At 46.9% G+C, this 26,054-nt stretch overlaps 1 pseudogene; it reads right to left on the minus strand.

Annotated features, from left to right (window-relative positions):
• Positions 1–599: 599 nt before the first annotated feature.
• The window catches only part of LOC124026038, a 37,504-nt pseudogene continuing 12,049 nt past the window's right edge, over positions 600–26,054 (minus strand).

Consider the following 26,054-nt stretch of genomic DNA (forward strand, 5'->3'; position numbering starts at 1 on the left):
TCAGGATTTTACACTAAACCTAAATGCTCAGATTTTTTTCTCAGCTCACAAAATAAACATGAATATATTGGTGTATTATCCATAATCATAACAGTCATTGTTTAAGATTGATATTTTTAGCGACGTCACCAACATCCTGATTGAGATCACAACACACAACCACACGTCCATTGAGGAAATTAAAGACCACTACGATTTGACAGCTTGGTTGGCATTTCAAACACTTCTCTCTCCTCTTGTTACGGGATAAACTCTCTTCACATGTCTGCTGTGCCTCCTTTGAGCCATCCATCCCTCACTCTATCCCTCCATCCATCCCTCACTCTATCCCTCCATCACTCCCTCTATCCATCCCTCCATCACTCCCTCTATCCATCCATCCATCCTTCCCTCTCTCTAGCCATCCATCCATCCATCCATCCTCCCCTCTCTCTAGCCATCCATCACTCTCTATCCATCCCTCCCCTCTCTCTCTCTCTCCATCTCTCTCTCTCTCTCTCTCTCTCTCTCTCTCTCTCTCTCTCTCTCTCTCTCTCTCTCTCTCTCTCTCTCTCTCTCTCTCTCTCCCTCTCTCCCTCTCTCCCTCCCCTCCCTCCCTCCCTCCCTCCATCCATCCTCCATGTGAACAGACCCCTGTCTTCTTCCTGGGCTCAGATCACCATCCAGTGTTGGAGCTGTGAAACCAATGGGAAAGGACAATAAATACACAAGGTAAGGTAAAAGGTAAAGGTAAGGTAAGGTAAGGTAAGGTAAAGGTAAGGTAAGGTAAGGTAAGGTAAAGGTAAGGTAGGTAGGGTAAAGGTAAGGTAAGGTAGGGTAAGATAAGTAGGGAGGTTAAGGTAAGGTGAGGTAAGGTAAGATAAGTAGGGTAGGGTAAGGTAAGGTAGGGTAAGGTAAGGTAGGGTAAGATAAGTAGGGGAGGTTAAGGTAAGGTAAGGTAGGGTAAGATAAGTAGGGAGGTTAAGGTAAGGTAGGGTAAGGTAAGGTAAAGGTAAGGTAAAGGTAAGGTAAGGTAAGGTAAGGTAAGGTAGGGTAGGGTAAAGGTACGGTAAGGTAAAAGGTAAGGTAAAGGTAAGGTAGGGTAGGGTAGGGTAAGGTAAGGTAAGATAAGTAGGGGAGGTTAAGGTAAGGTAAGGTAAGGTAAGGTAAAAGGTAAGGTAAGGTAAGGTAAGGTAAGGTAAGGTAAGGTAAGATAAGATAAGTAGGGAGGTTAGGTAAGGTAAGGTAAGGTAAGGTAAGGTAAGGTAAGGTAAGGTAAGGTAGTAAAATAGGGTAAGATAAGTAGGGGAGGTTAAGGTAAGGTAAGGTAAGGTAAGGTAAAGGTGGGTAAGGTAAGGTAAGGTAAGGTAAGGTAAGGTAAGGTAAGGTAAAATAAAATGTAAGGTAAGGTAAGGTAAGGTAAGGTAGGGTAAGGTAAGGTAGGGTAAGGTAAGGTAAGGTAAGATAAGTAGGGGAGGTTAAGGTAAGGTAAGGTAAGGTAAGGTAAGGTAAGGTAAAAGGTAAGGTAAGGTAAAAGGTAAGGTAAGGTAAGGTAAGGTAGGTAAGATAAGTAGGGAGGTTAAGGTAAGGTAAGGTAAGGTAAGGTAAGGTAAGGTAAGGTAAGGTAAGGTAAGGTAAAGGTAAGGTAAGGTAAGGTAAGGTAAGGTAAGGTAAGGTAAGGTAAGGTAAGTAGGGAGGTTAAGTAATGTCAAGTAAACAGTGAAGAGCAGCTTACCGTAAACCTCCTAACTTCTCCGTTATCCACCAGGTGGTGTTCGTGCTCAGGCGTTATGGCGTAGGCCAGTCTCTACAGGAAGACAGGAATCACTTACCAAATAAACTAACTTGTCTTCATTATACAAATCATTGTGCATTAATTACCAAGCTGGGATATTCAGATTTGCTGGTGATGTTATAGCTCATCAACCATATTGCTCACATACCGAATATATATGTGTCACTGTCAGTGTTGACATTTCTGTGCATTGATGTTGATAAAAGTGGGCATCACTTTGGTTAAAGGTGTCTGCTAAATCACCATAGCAGCATATATCAATACAAACCAGACTTCCCACTTATATCAACCAGACTTATATCAACCAGACTTATATCAACCAGACTTATATAAACCAGACTTCTATCAACCAGACTTATATCAACCAGACTTATATCAACCAGACTTATATCAACCAGACTTATATAAACCAGAATTATATCAACCAGACTTATATAAACCAGACTTATATCAACCAGACTTCTATCAACCAGACTTATATCAACCAGACTTATATAGACCAGACTTCCCACTTATATAAACCAGACTTATATCAACCAGACTTATATCAACCAGACTTCTATCAACCAGACTTATATAAACCAGACTTATATAGACCAGACTTCCCACTTATATAAACCAGACTTAAATAAACCAGACTTATATCAACCAGACTTATATAAACCATACTTATATAAACCAGACTTATATAAACCAGACTTATATAAACCAGACTTATATAGACCAGACTTCCCACTTATATAAACCAGACTTATATCAACCAGACTTATATAAACCATACTTATATAAACCAGACTTATATAAACCAGACTATATAGACCAGACTTATATAGACCAGACTTCCCACTTATATAAACCAGACTTATATAAACCAGACTTATATCAACCAGACTTATATAAACCAGACTTCCCACTTGTATAAACCAGACTTATATAAACCAGACTTATATTAACCAGACTTATATCAACCAGACTTATATAAACCAGACTTATATAAACCAGACTTATATCAACCAGACTTATATAAACCAGACTTCCCACTTGTATAAACCACTTATATAAACCAGACTTATATTAACCAGACTTATATCAACCAGACTTATATAAACCAGACTTATATAAACGAGACTTACATCACAGAACTTTCCAGGTAAGGTGCACATCTTGTAGATGGCATAGAGAGGCACCATGGTCATGGAGGATATGGCCAAGCACCAGCCAATCATGTTGGCCCATATGGGAAACGTGTACGTGCCGTAGTTAGGAGGGTTAAGGTGCGAAGCTCACCACCACCATGAACTGGAGAAACAGAGGGTTTTGGGATTAGGACACTTTCCTGTTTCAAGTCATAAGGACACTTATGGACCAGCCTCTACTGAAGCTAGCAAACTATAGTTAGTGCCTAGAGCTTGGTGTGCATGACTGAGAGCTGTCATAAGGACATGACTGAGAGCTGTCATAAGGACATGACTGAGAGCTGTCATAAGGACATGACTGAGAGCTGTCATAAGGACATGACTGAGAGCTGTCATAAGGACATGACTGAGAGCTGTCATAAGGACATGACTGAGAGCTGTCATAAGGACATGACTGAGAGCTGTCATAAGGACATGACTGAGAGCTGTCATAAGGACATGACTGAGAGCTGTCATAAGGACATGACTGAGAGCTGTCATAAGGACATGACTGAGAGCTGTCATAAGGACATGACTGAGAGCTGTCATAAGGACATGACTGAGAGCTGTCATAAGGACATGACTGAGAGCTGTCATAAGGACATGACTGAGAGCTGTCATCAGGACATGACTGAGAGCTGTCATAAGGACATGACTGAGAGCTGTCATCAGGACATGACTGAGAGCTGTCATCAGGACATGACTGAGAGCTGTCATCAGGACATGACTGAGAGCTGTCATAAGGACATGACTGAGAGCTGTCATAAGGACATGACTGAGAGCTGTCATAAGGACATGACTGAGAGCTGTCATAAGGACATGACTGAGAGCTGTCATAAGGACATGACTGAGAGCTGTCATAACGACATGACTGAGAGCTGTCATAACGACATGACTGAGAGCTGTCATAAGGACATGACTGAGAGCTGTCATAAGGACATGACTGAGAGCTGTCATAAGGACATGACTGAGAGCTGTCATAAGGACATGACTGAGAGCTGTCATAAGGACATGACTGAGAGCTGTCATAAGGACATGACTGAGCTGTCATCAGGACATGACTGAGAGCTGTCATAAGGACATGACTGAGAGCTGTCATAAGGACATGACTGAGAGCTGTCATAAGGACATGACTGAGAGCTGTCATAAGGACATGACTGAGAGCTGCATGGACTATTCACCTGGTTCCGTTTTGCACCAGGTGAACTAAAACATACTTGCCGTGTTTGACCCAGGTGTTTCTCTCTTCATGAACTCACCAGGAGGAAGCAGGGGCTGACAAACTTCCAGCACAGTCTCCAGTACAGGCCTGGTCTCTGTCCGATCATCTCCTCGATGTCGTCACTGAACCGGTCCACTCCTGAAGGGAAGAGTTCAAACCGTGGCAGTAACAAAACGTGTGACGGTCCGTCATTATAACCAGCGTCGGGGTCAATTCAAATTGAAAGCTGTCAATTCAGGAAGTTTTATTTATTTATTTATTTTTAAAGACCATCGATTTTCAATAGACTTAAAAGTAAAAGCTATTCATTTTTAAAAAGTTTCTTTTCATTTTTGAAGTTTAAAATCAAATCACTTTCTGAATTGACTACCTTCAATTGGAATTGAACCCTTAACCTGATCAAAACCCTTGAGTCGTCATTCACACAGCAAAGAGAGGGAAAGGGGAGGTTTCTACCACAGCAGACAGGAAACCCTTGAGTCGTCATTCACACAGCAAAGAGAGGGAAAGGGGAGGTTTCTACCACAGCAGACAGGAAACCAGTCATTCACACAGAAAGGGGAAAGGGAGGTTTCTACCACAGCAGACAGAAAGGGGAGGTTTCTACCACAGCAGACAGGAAGGGGAGGTTTCTACCACAGCAGACAGGAAGGGGAGGTTTCTACCACAGCAGACAGAAAGGGAGGTTTCTACCACAGCAGACAGGAAGGGAGGTTTCTACCACAGCAGACAGTAAACCCTTGAGGTTTCACACAGCAGAGAGGAAGGGAGGTTTCTACCACAGCAGACAGAAAGGGGAGGTTTCTACCACAGCAGACAGGAAGGGAGGTTTCTACCACAGCAGACAGAAAGGGGAGGTTTCTACCACAGCAGACAGGAAGGGGAGGTTTCTACCACAGCAGACAGAAAGGGGAGGTTTCTACCACAGCAGACAGGAACCCTTGAGGTCATTCACACAGCAAAGAGAGGGAAAGGGGAGGTTTCTACCACAGCAGACAGAAAGGGGAGGTTTCTACCACAGCAGACAGAAAGGGGAGGTTTCTACCACAGCAGACAGGAAGCCTTGAGTCATCGTTTACACAGCAAAGAGAGGGAAAGGGGAGGTTTCTACCACAGCAGACAGGAAACCCTTGAGTCGTCATTCACACAGCAAAGAGAGGGAAAGGGGAGGTTTCTACCACAGCAGACAGAAAGGGGAGGTTTCTACCACAGCAGACAGGAAGCCTTGTGTCATCAGCAGAGCAAAGAGAGGGAAAGGGGAGGTTTCTACCACAGCAGACAGGAAACCCTTGAGTCGTCATTCACACAGCAAAGAGAGGAAAGGGAGGTTTCTACCACAGCAGACAGGAAACCCTTGAGTCATCGTTCACAGAGCAAAGAGAGGGAAAGGGAGGTTTCTACCACAGCAGACAGGAAAGGGAGGTTTCTACCACAGCAGACAGGAAGGGAGGTTTCTACCACAGCAGACAGAAGGGGGAGGTTTCTACCACAGCAGACAGGAAGGGAGGTTTCATTCACACAGCAGACAGAAAGGGAGGTTTCTACCACAGCAGACAGGAAACCCTTGAGTCGTCATTCACACAGCAAAGAGAGGGAAAGGGGAGGTTTCTACCACAGCAGACAGAAAGGGGAGGTTTCTACCACAGCAGACAGGAAAGGGGAGGTTTCTACCACAGCAGACAGGAAGCCTTGAGTCATCATTTACACAGCAAAGAGAGGGAAAGGGGAGGTTTCTACCACAGCAGACAGGAAAGGGAGGTCATTCACACAGCAAAGAGAGGGAAAGGGAGGTTTCTACCACAGCAGACAGAAAGGGGAGGTTTCTACCACAGCAGACAGGAAGCCTTGTGTCATCGTTTACAGAGCAAAGAGAGGGAAAGGGGAGGTTTCTACCACAGCAGACAGGAAACCCTTGAGGTTTCTACAGCAGACAGAAAGGAGGGAAAGGAAGGGAGGTTTCTACCACAGCAGACAGAAACCCTTGAGTCGTCATTCACACAGCAGACAGAAAGGGGAGGTTTCTACCACAGCAGACAGAAAGGGGAGGTTTCTACACAGCAGACAGGAAGGGGAGGTTTCTACCACAGCAGACAGGAAGGGGAGGTTTCTACCACAGCAGACAGAAAGGGGAGGTTTCTACCACAGCAGACAGAAAGGGGAGGTTTCTACCACAGCAGACAGGAAGGGGAGGTTTCTACCACAGCAGACAGGAAGGGGAGGTTTCTACCACAGCAGACAGGAAGGGGAGGTTTCTACCACAGCAGACAGGAAACATTGTGGATGAACAATAGTTTTCTTTGTGTTCTCTCGTTCTGAGGAAACGACAGTACATTTGAAATAAAAGGATATTAACATTCTGGTAGCGTGTTTAATACCACCAGCATCCAGTCCCTTCCTCATCTAGGCTTCTCCTCACTCAACCTTCTCTCCTTGTTCCTTGCCTGGGAGGCACTTCTCAAAGCCCAGGCATAATCCCAATGTGACTGGAGCCTATGGAGAGCAGGCAGCTGTTCCTGTGGAGGGCACAGGGTGCCACAGCCACCTGTCAGTAGAGATGGAGCCAGGGAAAAGGCCCGGAGAAGCCTGGGGCTAAAGTAGTCTGCCCTCCCAGGCTGAGGCCACCACGGCAGGGCAGCAAGCTGACCACACTGACCCCCGAGCCACAAGGCTGGTTAGACACACACACACACACACACACACACACACACACACACACACACACACACACACACACACACACACACACACACACACACACACACACACACACACACACACACACACACACACACACACACACACAGCACTGTCTGGACCCCCTGACCAGCAGTATAGTAGATCAGACTAGCAGTCTAAACCAGAAGTGAGCTTTGGAGACATTCTGAATTCACTCTGGAGACGTTGCTGTAAATCAATGCCTGTGGGCTCTCAGATAACTTCAATGTTGTCTGAGCAAAGCAAGTTGCTCGTCGTACTGTAGTGTCACACAAGAAAGTGTAAAGGAAAGATGAAAATACGGTGATGAGCTTTTAATGCGTCTTTTCAATAAATACCGAGGGTCTTATTCTGGTGACATGATGATTGAGGCTTGGCTGCCGTTTGACAAATACAAATCTATCTCTTATCCATTAATTATCTCTGAAGGAGATACCTCTACCTGCACTGTTGACTAGATTATCTCTGAAGGAGATACCTCTACCTGCACTGTTGACTAGATTATCTCTGAAGGTAGACTACCTGCACTGTTGACTAGATTATCTCTGAAGGAGATACCTCTACCTGCACTGTTGACTAGATTATCTCTGAAGGTAGCCTACCAGCATTGTTGACTAGAGCACACGTGTCAAGACCAGAGTGGACACACACACACACACACATCCCTGCCCCGCCCGACACACATACACACATCCCTGCGTCGCCCAACACACACACACACACACATCCCTGCGTCGCCCGACACACACACACACATCCCTGCGTCGCCCGACACACACACGCACACATCCCTGCGTCGCCCGACACACACACACACATCCCTGCCCCGCCCGAGACACACACACACACATCCCTGCGTCGCCCGACACACACACACATCCCTGCGTCGCCCGACACACACACACACATCCTTGCGTCGCCCGACACACACACACACATCCCTGCGTCGCCCGACACACACACACACATCCCTGCGTCGCCCGACACACACACACACATCCCTGCATCGCCCGACACACACACACACATCCCTGCGTCGCCCGACACACACACACACACATCACTGCCCCGCCCGACACACACACACACACATCCCTGCGTCGCCCGACACACACACACATCCCTGCGTCGCCCGACACACACACACACACACACACACACACACACATCCCTGCGTCGCCCGACACACACACACATCCCTGCCCCGCCCGACACACACACACATCCCTGCGTCGCCCGACACACACACACACACACATCCCTGCGTCGCCCGACACACACACACATCCCTGCGTCGCCCGACACACACACACACACACATCCCTGCGTCGCCCGACACACACACACATCCCTGCGTCGCCCGACACACACACACACACATCCCTGCGTCGCCCGACACACACACACACATCCCTGCGTCGCCCGACACACACACACACACATCCCTGCGTCGCCCGACACACACACACACATCCCTGCGTCGCCCGACACACACACACATCCTGCGTCGCCCCCACACACACACACACATCCCTGCGTCGCCCGACACACACACACACACACATCCCTGCGTCGCCCAACACACACACACACACACATCCCTGCGTCGCCCGACACACACACACACACACATCCCTGCGTCGCCCAACACACACACACATCCCTGCGTCGCCCGACACACACACCATATAACGCCACATTTGTTGTGACAAAATCGTCAGTAAAGTTGAACATGTGAAGGGAATCCATTTTTTCTTTCAGGACATGGGAATTGAACATCAAAAGTTATTGTAATGTTCACTACATCATCACACACGGGCGTTTATCTGCAACGAGTCATCGTGAGGTAAACACAGCTGTCTATCTGCAACGAGTCAACATGAGGTAAACACAGCTGTCTATCTGCAACGAGTCAACATGAGGTAAACACAGCTGTCTATCTGCAACTAGTCAACATGAGGTAAACACAGCTGTCTATCTGCAACGAGTCAACATGAGGTAAACACAGCTGTCTATCTGCAACACGTCAACGTGAGGTAAACACAGCTGTCTATCTGCAACGAGTCAACGTGAGGTAAACACAGCTGTCTATCTGCAACGAGTCAACGTGAGGTAAACACAGCTGTCTATCTGCAACGAGTCAACATGAGGTAAACACAGCTGTCTATCTGCAACGAGTCAACGTGAGGTAAACACAGCTGTCTATCTGCAACGAGTCAACATGAGGTAAACACAGCCGTCTATTGGGCTGATTTGAAAAGGATGCTAGAGAAATGCTATTATCGGTAGCCACGACTTGAATGGGATTTGTGACACAAATGCTAACGCGTTAGCGTGCGGAAACAATGCCAGGGGAAATAAAAACCAAATTATGGTTTTACGGGGTTAGGAAAACCAATGTGTTGTTTTGTCATTTTGGGTGTACTATCCCTTTAGGTTAACATTGAAAGACACGGCACAAGGGAATCTTCCATCGGGCCTAGCTTATATTTCTGACCAAGTATCATCAGAACCACAACAGACCTCCCCCCCCAAAAAAACCCATCAATCTTTACACCACAGACTGGGATGTTGACCTCAGATATTCAATATCAATACACTATTATTTGTATGTAATGTGTCTCTGTCCAGTCCAAACACCTAAACACTAAATAGTAATATGGACCATACACTCTGAGTGGCAGAAACACACCAGAGACAGGCGTTTTACCTCCCGGGCCTCTGACAGCTGATGAGGTAGTGTTGCATGGCGGCACAGCAGAGGAAGATCCAGACTGATATCCCATCAGACCCTATCAATGGCCTAATAGGGCATCAGCTTGGATGGCCATGAAGAGCTAAGAGTCTCCCCTCCTCACCTGTTCCTCCCTCCCTCCTCCTCACTCCTCACCTCCTCCTCCCCTCCCTCCTCCTCCCTCCCTCCCTCCCTCCTCCTCCCTCCTCCCTCCTCACCTCCTCCTCCCTCCTCCCTCCCTCCTCCCTCCTCACTCCTCACCTCCCTCCCTCCTCCTCACTCCTCACCTCCTCCCCCCTCCTCCTCCCTCCTCTTCCCTCCCTCCTCTTCCCTCCTCCTCCCTCCTCACCTCCTCCCTCCCTCCTCCTCACCTCCTCCCTTCCTCCCTCCTCCTCCCTCCTCCCTCCTCACCTCCTCCCTCCCTACTCACCCATCCTCACTCCTCTTCTTCTGTAGAACAAGACAGGAGTCCCCCCCCATCCCATCTCCTCCTTACCCCTCCTCTTCTGTAGAATCAGGAAGGGGTCCCTTCTCCTCCCACTACCCATCCTCCTACTCCCTACACCTCACCGTATAACTAGGCAGGAGCACCCCTTCCTGTGCCTTTCCTCGTTCCGCTCCTTCCCCCTCCTCCTGCTCCTCCCCTCCTCCTCTCCCATCCTCCCCCCACCTCCTCACCGTAGAACCAGGCGATGCCGATGGCCTCAATAAGCACTCCAAAGAGAATGGATGTCCCAGCAGCAAAATGGTCCAGCAGAGTGAACACATAGATACCACCCTGGAGAGGAGAGGAGAGGAGAAGAGGGGAGAGGAGAGGAGAGGAGAGGAGAAGAGAGGAGGGGAGGGGAGGGGAGAAGAGGGGAGGGGAGGGGAGGGGGAGAAGAGGGGAGGGGAGGGGAGAGGAGAGGGAGGAGAGGAGGAGAGGAGAGGAGAGGAGGAGGAGGGGAGGAGAGGAGGAGAGGAGAGGAGGAGGAGGAGGAGGAGGAGGGAGAGGGGAGGGGAGGGGAGGAGGAGAGGAGGAGGAGGGAGGGGAGGAGGAGGAGGAGAGGGAGGAGGAGGAGGAGAGGAGAGGGAGGAGGAGGAGGAGGAGAGGGAGAGGAGAGGAGAGGAGAGGAGAGGAGGAGAGAGGAGAGGAGAGGGAGGAGAGGAGGGAGAGGAGAGGAGAGGAGAGGAGAGGAGAGGAGAGGAGAGGAGAGGAGAGGAGAGGAGAGGAGAGGAGAGGAGAGGAGAGGAGAGGAGAGGAGAGGAGAGGAGAGATGTCTCTTATATTAGCCATGTGTCATTCATGCAAATTCCTGAGATGCTTGAGGAATAACTTTACGCACATCTTTTTCGTCCACTTACATTAGTGACACAAAACAGTGAGATGAGGAAGGTGGACACAACGATGAAGAGGGTGAAGAGTTCCCGGTGTTTGTGGAGAAACTTGAACTCATCCATCAATCCTGTGATCACTGACTCCATCCCTCCCATCTAGAGACCAGAGACAGAGCACAGAACACAGAGCACAGAACACAGAGCACAGAGCACAGAGCACAGAGCACAGAGCACAGAGCACAGAATACAGAACACAGAGCACAGAACACAGAACACAGAGCACAGAACAGAGAACACAGAACACAGAACACCATCATTTAGCTGAACTTGGTCCGTGCACTTCACCTATAGCAGGATTAGCCAGTCCTGATCCTGCTGGGTCGGACCAAAAAGCCTGCACACCTATTAGCTCCCCAGGAGTAGGGTTTGTCACCACTAGCCTATAGCATGTTGGCACCTCAGAAACTGGAGGTTGATCAGTTCATAGTTTGTTCTATAATGCTGAGCGATGTACTCACAGCACTGTCGATGCCCAGAGTCAGCAGCATGATGAAGAAGACAACTGCCCACACTGATGATCCTGGTAATGTTGCAATGGCCTCTGGGTAGATGATGAACACCAGACCAGGACCTGTATGGGACACAACAACACAGATGATGATCTTGTGTTAATCAAACATCTATTTTGTGATGGGAGACGTGTCTGAAGAACGCAGCAAATCCAACATTGTTTAACCAACAGCGGTGACAATGTAGACCACATGATTGATTTGTGCGGATAAACACATATAGATTTACAATCAGCCCTGACACCAAGCCCAGAGCAGGTTTTTTTGATAAACATTTCGATAAACAACATTTAATATTGCACGTCATAAAGACAAGTGGACATGACATCAATTTAGAGATCCCAACACACAAATAATGATTGGCTGAAAAATCTATTGGAAATGTCAATACATTTAACTATTTTTTATAAAGAACAAAACAATAATTTCAGTTCTCCATCGTTATCTGAGAAAAGAGTGCGGAGCATTAAGAATACTGACCGTCTGTGGTCACCTTGTCCAGAACACTAAGAATACTGACCGTCTGTGGCCACCTTGTCCAGAACACTAAGAATACTGACCGTCTGTGGCCACCTTGTCCAGAACACTAAGAATACTGACCGTCTGTGGTCACCTTGTCCAGAACACTAAGAATACTGACCGTCTGTGGTTACCTTGTCCAGAACACTAAGAATACTGACCGTCTGTGGCCACCTTGTCCAGAACACTAAGAATACTGACCGTCTGTGGCCACCTTGTCCAGAACACTAAGAATACTGACCGTCTGTGGTCACCTTGTCCAGAACACTAAGAATACTGACCGTCTGTGGCCACCTTGTCCAGAACACTAAGAATACTGACCGTCTGTGGCCACCTTGTCCAGAACACTAAGAATACTGACCGTCTGTGGTCACCTTGTCCAGAACACTAAGAATACTGACCGTCTGTGGTCACCTTGTCCAGAACACTAAGAATACTGACCGTCTGTGGTCACCTTGTCCAGAACACTAAGAATACTGACCGTCTGTGGTCACCTTGTCCAGAACACTAAGAATACTGACCGTCTGTGGTCACCTTGTCCAGAACACTAAGAATACTGACCGTCTGTGGTCACCTTGTCCAGAACACTAAGAATACTGACCGTCTGTGGCCACCTTGTCCAGAACACTAAGAATACTGACCGTCTGTGGTCACCTTGTCCAGAACACTAAGAATACTGACCGTCTGTGGTCACCTTGTCCAGAACACTAAGAATACTGACCGTCTGTGGTCACCTTGTCCAGAACACTAAGAATACAGACCGTCTGTGGCCACCTTGTCCAGAACACTAAGAATACTGACCGTCTGTGGTCACCTTGTCCAGAACACTAAGAATACTGACCGTCTGTGGTCACCTTGTCCAGAACACTAAGAATACTGACCGTCTGTGGTCACCTTGTCCAGAACACTAAGAATACTGACCGTCTGTGGTCACCTTGTCCAGAACACTAAGAATACTGACCGTCTGTGGTCACCTTGTCCAGAACACTAAGAATACTGACCGTCTGTGGTCACCTTGTCCATAACACTAAGAATACTGACCGTCTGTGGTCACCTTGTCCAGAACACTAAGAATACTGACCGTCTGTGGTCACCTTGTCCAGAACACTAAGAATACTGACCGTCTGTGGCCACCTTGTCCAGAACACTAAGAATACTGACCGTCTGTGGTCACCTTGTCCAGAACACTAAGAATACTGACCGTCTGTGGTCACCTTGACCAGAACACTAAGAATACTGACCGTCTGTGGTCACCTTGACCAGAACACTAAGAATACTGACCGTCTGTGGTCACCTTGTCCAGAACACTAAGAATACTGACCGTCTGTGGTCACCTTGTCCAGAACACTAAGAATACTGACCGTCTGTGGTCACCTTGTCCAGAACACTAAGAATACTGACCGTCTGTGGTCAACTTGTCCAGAACACTAAGAATACTGACCGTCTGTGGTCACCTTGTCCAGAACACTAAGAATACTGACCGTCTGTGGTCACCTTGTCCAGAACACTAAGAATACTGACCGTCTGTGGCCACCTTGTCCAGAACACTAAGAATACTGACCGTCTGTGGTCACCTTGTCCAGAACACTAAGAATACTGACCGTCTGTGGTCACCTTGACCAGAACACTAAGAATACTGACCGTCTGTGGTCACCTTGACCAGAACACTAAGAATACTGACTGTCTGTGGCCACCTTGTCCAGAACACTAAGAATACTGACCGTCTGTGGCCACCTTGTCCAGAACACTAAGAATACTGACCGTCTGTGGTCACCTTGTCCAGAACACTAAGAATACTGACCGTATGTGGTCACCTTGTCCAGAACACTAAGAATACTGACCGTCTGTGGTCACCTTGTCCAGAACACTAAGAATACTGACCGTCTGTGGTCACCTTGTCCAGAACACTAAGAATACTGACCGTCTGTGGTCACCTTGTCCAGAACACTAAGAATACTGACCGTCTGTGGCCACCTTGTCCAGAACACTAAGAATACTGACCGTCTGTGGTCACCTTGTCCAGAACACTAAGAATACTGACCGTCTGTGGTCACCTTGTCCAGAACACTAAGAATACTGACCGTCTGTGGCCACCTTGTCCAGAACACTAAGAATACTGACCGTCTGTGGCCACCTTGTCCAGAACACTAAGAATACTGACCGTCTGTGGCCACCTTGTCCAGAACACTAAGAATACTGACCGTCTGTGGCCACCTTGTCCAGAACACTAAGAATACTGACCGTCTGTGGTCACCTTGTCCAGAACACTAAGAATACTGACCGTCTGTGGTCACCTTGTCCAGAACACTAAGAATACTGACCGTCTGTGGCCACCTTGTCCAATGGCACGCTGTGTTTATGGGACATGTAACCCAGGAAGGAGAAGATGACGAAGCCGGAGAAGAAGCTGGTCAGGGAGTTGATGGAACTGGTGATGATGGCATCTCTGGAAGAGAGAGTGAAGAGGACAAGAGCATATAAATATACCTGGTAGATCCAGAACAGACTGGTGTTATAGACCTGGCCAGTAGGTATTACTGTCCTCTATATAACAGACTGATGTTATAGACATGGCCAGTAGGTATTACTGTCCTCTATAGAACAGACTGGTGTTATAGACCTGGCCAGTAGGTATTACTGTCCTCTATAGAACAGACTGGTGTTATAGACCTGGCCAGTAGGTATTACTGTCCTCTATAGAACAGACTGGTGTTATAGACCTGGCCAGTAGGTATTACTGTCCTCTATAGAACAGACTGGTGTTATAGACCTGGCCAGTAGGTATTACTGTCCTCTATAGAACAGACTGGTGTTATAGAACAGACATGGCCAGTAGGTATTACTGTCCTCTATAGAACAGACTGGTGTTATAGACCTGGCCAGTAGGTATTACTGTCCTCTATAGAACAGACTGGTGTTATAGACCTGGCCAGTAGGTATTACTGTCCTCTATAGAACAGACTGGTGTTATAGACCTGGCCAGTAGGTATTACTGTCCTCTATAGAACAGACTGGTGTTATAGACCTGGCCAGTAGGTATTACTGTCCTCTATAGAACAGACTGGTGTTATAGACCTGGCCAGTAGGTATTACTGTCCTCTATAGAACAGACTGGTGTTATAGACATGGCCAGTAGGTATTACTGTCCTCTATAGAACAGACTGGTGTTATAGACCTGGCCAGTAGGTATTACTGTCCTCTATATAACAGACTGGTGTTATAGACATGGCCAGTAGGTATTACTGTCCTCTATATAACAGACTGGTGTTATAGACATGGCCAGTAGGTATTACTGTCCTCTATAGAACAGACTGGTGTTATAGACATGGCCAGTAGGTATTACTGTCCTCTATAGAACAGACTGGTGTTATAGACCTGGCCAGTAGGTATTACTGTCCTCTATAGAACAGACTGGTGTTATAGACCTGGCCAGTAGGTATTACTGTCCTCTATAGAACAGACTGGTGTTATAGACCTGGCCAGTAGGTATTACTGTCCTCTATAGAACAGACTGGTGTTATAGACCTGGCCAGTAGGTATTACTGTCCTCTATAGAACAGACTGGTGTTATAGACCTGGCCAGTAGGTATTACTGTCCTCTATAGAACAGACTGGTGTTATAGACATGGCCAGTAGGTATTACTGTCCTCTATAGAACAGACTGGTGTTATAGACCTGGCCAGTAGGTATTACTGTCCTCTATAGAACAGACTGGTGTTATAGACCTGGCCAGTAGGTATTACTGTCCTCTATAGAACAGACTGGTGTTATAGACCTGGCCAGTAGGTATTACTGTCCTCTATAGAACAGACTGGTGTTATAGACATGGCCAGTAGGTATTACTGTCCTCTATAGAACAGACTGGTGTTATAGACCTGGCCAGTAGGTATTACTGTCCTCTATAGAACAGACTGGTGTTATAGACCTGGCCAGTAGGTATTACTGTCCTCTATAGAACAGACTGGTGTTATAGACCTGGCCAGTAGGTATTACTGTCCTCTATAGAACAGACTGGTGTTATAGACCTGGCCAGTAGGTATTACTGTCCTCTATAGAACAGACTGGTGTTATAGACCTGGCCAGTAGGTATTACTGTCCTCTATAGAACAGACTGGTGTTATAGACCTGGCCAGTAGGTATTACTGTCCTCTATAGAACAGACTGGTGTTATAGACCTGGCCAGTAGGTATTACTGTCCTCTATAGAACAGACTGGTGTTATAGACATGGCCAGTAGGTATTACTGTCCTCTATAGAACAGACTGGTGTTATAGACCTGGCCAGTAGGTATTACTGTCCTCCTCTATAGAACAGACTGGTGTTATAGACCTGGCCAGTAGGTATTACTGTCCTCTATAGAACAGACTGGTGTTATAGACATGGCCAGTAGGTATTACTGTCCTCTATAGAACAGACTGGTGTTATAGACCTGGCCAGTAGGTATTACTGTCCTCTATAGAACAGACTGGTGTGATAGACATGGCCAGTAGGTATTACTGTCCTCGATAGAACAGACTGGTGTTATACACATGACCAGTAGGTATTACTGTCCTCTATATAACAGACTGGTGTTATAGACCTGGCCAGTAGGTATTACTGTCCTCTATAGAACAGACTGGTGTGATAGACATGGCCAGTAGGTATTACTGTCCTCGATAGAACAGACTGGTGTTATACACATGGCCAGTAGGTATTACTGTCCTCTATAGAACAGACTGGTGTTATAGACATGGCCAGTAGGTATTACTGTCCTCTATAGAACAGACTTGTGTTATAGACATGGCCAGTAGGTATTACTGTCCTCTATAGAACAGACTGGTGTTATAGACATGGCCAGTAGGTATTACTGTCCTCTATAGAACAGACTGGTGTTATAGACATGGCCAGTAGGTATTACTGTCCTCTATATAACAGACTGGTGTTATAGACATGGCCAGTAGGTATTACTGTCCTCTATAGAACAGACTGGTGTTATAGACATGGCCAGTAGGTATTACTGTCCTCTATAGAACAGACTGGTGTTATAGACCTGGCCAGTAGGTATTACTGTCCTCTATAGAACAAGACTGGTGTTATAGACATGGCCAGGAACAGACTGATGTTATAGACATGGCCAGTAGGTATTACTGTCCTCTATAGAACAGACTGGTGTTATAGACATGACCAGTAGGTATTACTGTCCTCTATAGAACAGACTGGTGTGATAGACATGGCCAGTAGGTATTACTGTCCTCTATAGAACAGACTGGTGTTATAGACCTGGCCAGTAGGTATTACTGTCCTCTATAGAACAGACTGGTGTTATAGACCTGGCCAGTAGGTATTACTGTCCTCTATAGAACAGACTGGTGTTATAGACCTGGCCAGTAGGTATTACTGTCCTCTATAGAACAGACTGGTGTTATAGACCTGGCCAGTAGGTATTACTGTCCTCTATAGAACAGACTGGTGTTATAGACATGGCCAGTAGGTATTACTGTCCTCTATATAACAGACTGGTGTTATAGACATGGCCAGTAGGTATTACTGTCCTCTATAGAACAGACTGGTGTTATAGACCTGGCCAGTAGGTATTACTGTCCTCTATAGAACAGACTGGTGTTATAGACATGGCCAGTAGGTATTACTGTCCTCTATAGAACAGACTGGTGTTATAGACATGGCCAGTAGGTATTACTGTCCTCTATAGAACAGACTGGTGTTATAGACATGGCCAGTAGGTATTACTGTCCTCTATAGAACAGACTGGTGTTATAGACATGGCCAGTAAGTAAGCGCCTTGAAAGGTATTGTAATTCACCAGCTCAGCAGCAGTTTGTCACCTCTGTCATCAACACTGAGGGTAGCATACCAAATAGCACCCTATTCCCTACGCAGTGCACTACTTTCAACCAGAGCGATATGGGTCCTAGTCTAAAGTAGTGCACTATATAGTGAATAGGGTGTTATTTGGGACACGGAACCCCTGGGTTTTGTTCTGTGCTTCTACTTTACCTATAGCAGTTGTTGCTGAATTTGTTATAGCTGGAGAACGCTATTAGCACACCAAACCCGACTCCCAAAGAGAAGCAGATCTGAGTGGCAGCGTCTATCCAAACCTACACAACAAACAGCCGGGGGACAGAGGACAACAGACACAGAGGAGGGGGGGGGGGAGGCTGTTATTAGAGATAATTGCAGGAAACTCATTCAACAGAAAGATGAAAGACACTTGTGAATCCGGGGGTAATTTAGCAAATTGTCGCTGCATCCATGTGTCTAATCTAATTCTCAAATTGTTGCTTTGAGTCCTTAGCGGTCGTGTGCGTTGCTACTGGAGGGGAGGGGGGGGGGGACAGCTGGAGATTCTTACAGCGCCCTTATTAAGGCAAATGATTCATATATACATTTCATCAGTCGGGATGTCATGGATACTGAAATATTAAATTGTTTATAACGAATCTTGTATTTTCCTGCACTAAATGACGACCTGTGGCGTTGAAATACAGATATAAACATCAGCATATCTCTCTCACACACACATAAACACATAAACACACGCACACAATATATATACAGTATATATATATATATATGCAGGTAGCCTAGTGTTTAGAGCGAGATCGCTGGATCGAATCACCAAGCTGACAAGGTTAAAAATCTGTCATTCTGTCCCTGAACAAGGCAGTTAACCCACTGTTCCCCAGGCGCTGTGGATGTTGATTGAGGCAGCAACCCAGCACCTCTCTGACTGGGTTAAATGCAGGAAGACACATTTCAGTTGAATGCAACTCGCTCTTGTTCTCTCTCTCTCTCTCTCTCTCTCTCTCTCGCTCTCTCTCTCTCTCTCTCTCTCTCTCTCTCTCTCTCTCTCTCTCTCTCTCTCTCTCTCTCTCTCTCTCTCTCTCTCTCTCTCTCCTCTCTCTCTCTCTCTCTCTCTCTCTCTCTCTCTCTCTCTCTCTTCTCTCTCTCTCTCCTCTCTTTCTCTCTCTTTCTCTCTCTCTCTCTCTATCTCTCTCTCAATCTTTCTCTTTCTGTTTCTCTCACTCCTTCCTGTCTTTCTATCTCTCCTCCCCTCTCCCCCATTCTTACCTGAGGCTCACAGAGTCGTAGGAAGTCGACGCTGAGGTAGGCCTTAATGCCATCCATGGCTCCAGGGAGGGTGACCCCACGCAGCAGCAGGACGGTCAGGACCACGTAGGGCATGGTGGCTGTGATCCACACAACCTGCACGGGAAAACATGGACTCAACAACCTGGCCCACTCTGTTCTGTTCTAGGCCAGGTCTCAACAACCTGACCCACTCTGTTCTGTTCTAGGCCAGGACTCAATAACCTGGCCCACTCTGTTCTGTTCTAGGCCAGGACTCAACAACCTGACCCACTCTGTTCTGTTCTAGGCCAGGACTCAATAACCTGGCCCACTCTGTTCTGTTCTAGGCCAGGACTCAACAACCTGACCCACTCTGTTCTGTTCTAGGCCAGGACTCAACAACCTGGCCCACTCTGTTCTGTTCTAGGCCAGGACTCAACAACCTGGCCCACTCTGTTCTGTTCTAGGCCAGGACTCAACAACCCGGCCCACTCTGTTCTGTTCTAGGCCAGGACTCAACAACCTGGCCCACTCTGTTCTGTTCTAGGCCAGGACTCAACAACGTGGCCCACTCTGTTCTGTTCTAGGCCAGGACTCAACAACCTGACCCACTCTGTTCTGTTCTAGGCCAGGACTCAATAACCTGGCCCACTCTGTTCTGTTCTAGGCCAGGACTCAACAACCTGACCCACTCTGTTCTGTTCTAGGCCAGGACTCAACAACCTGGCCCACTCTGTTCTGTTCTAGGCCAGGACTCAACAACCTGGCCCACTCTGTTCTGTTCTAGGCCAGGACTCAACAACCTGGCCCACTCTGTTCTGTTCTAGGCCAGGACTCAACAACACGGCCCACTCTGTTCTGTTCTAGGCCAGGACTCAACAACCTGGCCCACTCTGTTCTGTTATAGGCCAGGACTCAACAACCTGACCCACTCTGTTCTGTTCTACACACACGGACTCAACAACCTGGCCCACTCTGTTCTGTTCTACACACATGGACTCAACAACCTGACCCACTCTGTTCTGTTCTAGGCCAGGACTCAACAACCTGACCCACTCTGTTCTGTTCTACACACATAGACTCAACAACCTGACCCACTCTGTTCTGTTCTAGGCCAGGACTCAACAACCTGACCCACTCTGTTCTGTTCTAGGCCAGGACTCAACAACCTGACCCACTCTGTTCTGTTCTAGGCCAGGACTCAACAACCTGACCCACTCTGTTCTGTTCTAGGCCAGGACTCAACAACCTGGCCCACTCTGTTCTGTTCTAGGCCAGGACTCAACAACCTGGCCCACTCTGTTCTGTTCTAGGCCAGGACTCAATAACCTGGCCCACTCTGTTCTGTTCTAGGCCAGGACTCAACAACCTGTCCCACTCTGTTCTGTTCTAGGCCAGGACTCAACAACCTGACCCACTCTGTTCTGTTCTAGGCCAGGACTCAATAACCTGACCCACTCTGTTCTGTTTTAGGCCAGGACTCAACAACCTGACCCACTCTGTTCTGTTCTAGGGCAGGACTCAACAACCTGACCCACTCTGTTCTGTTCTAGGCCAGGACTCAACAACCTGGCCCACTCTGTTCTGTTCTAGGCCAGGACTCAACAACCTGGCCCACTCTGTTCTGTTCTAGGCCAGGACTCAACAACATGGCCCACTCTGTTCTGTTATAGGCCAGGATTCAACAACCTGACCCACTCTGTTCTGATCTAGGCCAGGACTCAACAACCTGATCCACTCTGTTCTGTTCTAGGCCAGGACTCAACAACCTGACCCACTCTGTTCTGTTCTAGGCCAGGACTCAACAACCTGACCCACTCTGTTCTGTTCTACACACATGGACTCAACAACCTGGCCCACTCTGTTCTGTTCTAGGCCAGGGCTTAATACCCTGCTCATAGAGCTACAGATAGTGTCCCTGTTCGGGTGTTCTGCTCACAGGGCCCAGATCTGACTTCACCTGGACATCCTGCTCTGCAGTGGGATGGCTCATCTTTCATATCCAGAATGAGTGCACATTGTAAAGACACAACTAACTAGACAACAGTACAGCATTTCAGCAAAGAGGTATATTTCTGTAGGTTGATATGGAGCCAGTACAGGAGGACCACCTACCTTCCCTGAGGTCTTGACCCCTTCCAGAGGCTGAAGTAGAGAACCACGATGACCACAGCTAGACAGGATGTCAGCTGCCAACGAGGCAGACCCAGGTCAGCTATACCCTCACTGTCCTGTAGGTGGAGCACCCCACGCCTGGAACAGATCAGTTATAACAGGTAATCAACTAACAGATAGGTAACTAACAGTCCCTGGTCAGCTATACCCTCACTGTCCTGTAGGTGGAGCACCCCACACCTGGAACAGATCAGTTATAACAGGTTATAACAACTAATCAACTAACAGCTAGGTAACTAACAGTCCCAGGTCAGCTATACCCTCACTGTCCTGTAGGTGGAGCACCCCACGCCTGGAACAGATCAGTTATAACAGGTTATAACAACTAATAAACTAAGAGCTAGGTAACTAACAGTCCCGGGTCAGCTATACCCTCACTGTCCTGTAGGTGGAGCACCCCACACCTGGAACAGATCAGTTATAACAGGTTATAACAACTAATCAACTAACAGCTAGGTAACTAACAGTCCCGGGTCAGCTATACCCTCACTGTCCTGTAGGTGGAGCACCCCACACCTGGAACAGATCAGTTATAACAGGTTATAACAACTAATCAACTAACAGCTAGGTAACTAACAGTCCCAGGTAAGGAGAAGAAGAAGAAGAAGAAGAAGAAGAAGAAGAAGAAGAAGAAGAAGAAGAAGAAGAAGAAGAAGAAGAAGAAGAAGAAGAAGAAGAAGAAGAAGAAGAAGAAGAAGAAGAAAAGTAGAAGAAGAAGAAGAAGAAGAAGAAGAAGGAGAAGAAGTAGAAGAAGAAGAAGAAGAAGAAGAAGAAGGAAAAGTAGAAGAAGAAGAAGAAGGAAAAGTAGAAGAAGAAGGAGAAGAAGTAGAAGAAGAAGAAGAAGAAGAAGGAAAAGTAGAAGAAGAAGAAGAAGAAGAAGGAGAAGAAGTAGAAGAAGAAGAAGAAGAAGAAGAAGAAGAAGGAAAAGTAGAAGAAGAAGAAGAAGAAGGAAAAGTAGAAGAAGGAGAAGAAGAAGAAGGAAAAGTAGAAGAAGAAGAAGAAGAAGAAGGAAAAGTAGAAGAAGGAGAAGAAGAAGGAAAAGTAGAAGAAGAAGAAGAAGAAGGAAAAGTAGAAGAAGGAGAAGAAGGAAAAGAAGAAGAAGAAGGAAAAGTAGAAGAAGGAGAAGAAGTAGAAGGAAAAGTAGAAGAAGGAGAGGATATCTTTGTGTCAACTGAATGGCCCTGACTCAGACAAGATGAAATTGCTCCCAGGTGGAGATAAAGATAGTGACTGCCTGTCTGTCCATGACTCCATGACAGGTCTGAATTGTCAAAACAAACCGCCTTTGCTAAAAATATGAGACACCTGTTAATCTGTTAACAAGAACACTGGATACAGTATCTCCATGGACAACCAGGACATGAAGACATAGATACAGTATCTCCATGGACGACCAGGACATGAAGACATTGATACAGTATCTCCATGTGCGACCAGGACATGAAGACATTGATACAGTATCTCCATGGACGACCAGGACATGAAGACATGGATACAGTATCTCCATGGACGACCAGGACTATGAAGACATTGATACAGTATCTCCATGGACGACCAGGACATGAAGACATTGATACAGTATCTCCATGGGCGACCAGGACATGAAGACATGGATACAGTATCTCCATGGACGACCAGGACATGAAGACATGGATACAGTATCTCCATGGATGACTAGGACATGAAGACATGGATACAGTATCTCCATGGGCGACCAGGACATGAAGACATGGATACAGTATCTCCATGGACGACCAGGACATGAAGACATGGATACAGTATCTCCATGGACGACCAGGACATGAAGACATGGATACAGTATCTCCATGGACGACCAGGAGTATAGACACATGGATACAGTATCTAGATGGACGACCAGGACATGAAGACATGGATACAGTATCTCCATGGGCGACCAGGACTATGAAGACATTGATACAGTATCTCCATGGACGACCAGGACTATGAAGACATTGATACAGTATCTCCATGGACGACCAGGACTATGAAGACATTAATACAGTATCTCCATGGACGACCAGGAGAATGAAGACATGGATACAGTATCTCCATGGACGACCAGGAGAATGAAGACATGGATACAGTATATCCATGGACGACCAGGACTATGAAGACATTGATACAGTATCTCCATGGACGACCAGGACGATGAAGACATTGATACAGTATCTCCATGGACGACCAGGACTATGAAGACATTGATACAGTATCTAGATGGATGACCAGGACTATGAAGACATTGATACAGTATCTAGATGGACGACCAGGACTATGAAGACATTGATACAGTATCTAGATAGATGACCAGGACCATGAAGACATTGATACAGTATCTAGATGGGCGACCAGGACTATGAAGACATTGATACAGTATCTCCATGGGCGACCAGGACGATGAAGACATTGATACAGTATCTCCATGGGAGACCAGGACTATGAAGACATTGATACAGTCTGGACGACCAGGACTATGAAGACATTGATACAGTCTGGACGACCAGGACTATGAAGACATTGATACAGTCTGGACGACCAGGACTATGAAGACATTGATACAGTATCTAGATGGACGACCAGGACTATGAATACATTGATACAGTCTGGACGACCAGGACTATGAAGATATTGATACAGTCTGGACGACCAGGACTATGAAGACATTGATACAGTATCTAGATGGATGACCAGGACTATGAAGACATTGATACAGTATCTAGATGGACGACCAGGACGATGAAGACATTGATACAGTATCTAGATGGACGACCAGGACTATGAAGACATTGATACAGTATCTAGATGGACGACCAGGAGAATGAAGACATTGATACAGTATCTCCATGGGCGACCAGGACTATGAAGACATTGATACAGTATCTCCATGGACGACCAGGACTATGAAGACATTGATACAGTATCTCCATGGGCGACCAGGACTATGAAGACATTGATACAGTATCTAGATGGATGACCAGGACCATGAAGACATTGATACAGTATCTAGATGGACGACCAGGACTATGAAGACATTGATACAGGATCTAGATGGACGACCAGGACTATGAAGACATTGATACAGTATCTAGATGGACGACCAGGACTATGAAGACATGGATACAGTATCTCCATGGACGACCAGGACTATGAAGACATTGACACAGTATCTAGATGGACGACCAGGACTATGAAGGTATGGAAACACATAGACCGGGATGTGAACTTCTGGCTCTCTCAGGCATGTCTTCTGGGTCCAGGTTTCAAATAAAGCCCGATGATATGAATGTGCACCTTTGTGTAATTGAATGCCAACGAGAGAAAAAGGTGAAGCTGATCCCTCTGAAAAATGCCCAACCTTAACACACGTCAGAGAAACAAATAACCTTTAAGAAAGAAGTCAACCGTCTCAGTTCAGACTCGGATCGAGAGACGAAACGCCAGACTCACTCGAAGTACTCTGCTGCGGGGTGGACTTGTGTGTGTCGTTGAGGGAGTTGTTGAAGGCCCAGAGGTCCGAGCAGTTGGGGCTGTTCCAGGTGTTGTTGCAGTGGACCCAGGGCAGCTCTCCGGAGAAGGAAGAGAACAGGTAGAACAGGGCCCAGGCTATAATCACGTTGTAGTAGAAGCCCACGTACAGACTGATCAGGATCACTGTGAAACCAACACCTGGGGAGAAAAGGTGAAAGGTGAAAGGTCATAGTTCAAGATCACAATGGTTTAGAATACAGGCTCAGACCATAGCAGAGGTAGACAGAAAACACAAAACAGGGAAAAAAAATATCACAATAAATAATTGACATCAACTGGAAGTATCACAAAGGCCAAAGGTCACATCTGTTCCTGGATAAAACACACCTCCTGTGAACCTCAACACTCTACATTCTGACATATTTTACATAAACACTTTTCAGAAGTAAACTTTTTTTTAATTCTGTGTTATCCGTGTGTTCTAGTTCTAGTTCTAGTTCTAGTTCTAGTTCTAGTTCTAGTTCTAGTTCTAGAATACACACGGATAACACAGATTATTTTTTTTTAAGTGCTTTAACATGAAAGACAACAACAAGCCAAGCTTTCTAAAGGTTGGCCTCTGCGGTCTCCTCTCACTTCTCTTTATTTATCCCCAGATCTGCCCTTTCCGTGCGTTTAGCAGCGTGTCCGCGCTCTACTGTTCACTTTCATCCTAACCTTCAAGACCAACGCGGGTCCATCTCTTTCGTTCTGATGGCGATACGATGTCCTGGCTCTTTTCCCAACGGCTCTTTTAAATCTACAAGAAGTGATATTTGTCGAGGCGGATTTCATTAGCATCACGAGTGATCATGTCGTCTTTTGAAAACATTGATTGTTAGGAAAAAAACAAACGATCAGATGTGATTGCAGCGATTCCCTGTTGAGTGACTGCAGCTATTCTCTCTGTCTCAGCTCAGGGGGCTGGGTGCATGTGAGACCGCTGATTAAAACAACAACATCCAATACTGACACTCAGTCAGGGACCTTAACATAGAGACAGATAGACCGATGGATGGATGGCTGAATGGCTGGGTGGGTGGGTGGCTGGGTGGGTGGCTGGGTGGGTGGGTGGGTGGGTGGGTGGGTGGGTGGCTGGATAGATGGCTGGGTGGGTGGGTGGCTGGGTGGCTGGATAGATGGCTGGGTGGGTGGGTGGCTGGGTGGGTGGCTGGATAGATGGCTGGGTGGGTGGGTGGGTGGATAGATGGCTGGGTGGGTGGGTGGATAGATGGCTGGGTGGTGGGTGGATAGATGGC

Source organism: Oncorhynchus gorbuscha, unplaced genomic scaffold (genome assembly GCF_021184085.1).
Source record: "Oncorhynchus gorbuscha isolate QuinsamMale2020 ecotype Even-year unplaced genomic scaffold, OgorEven_v1.0 Un_scaffold_2521, whole genome shotgun sequence".
NCBI classification, from domain to species: Eukaryota; Metazoa; Chordata; class Actinopteri; order Salmoniformes; family Salmonidae; genus Oncorhynchus; species Oncorhynchus gorbuscha.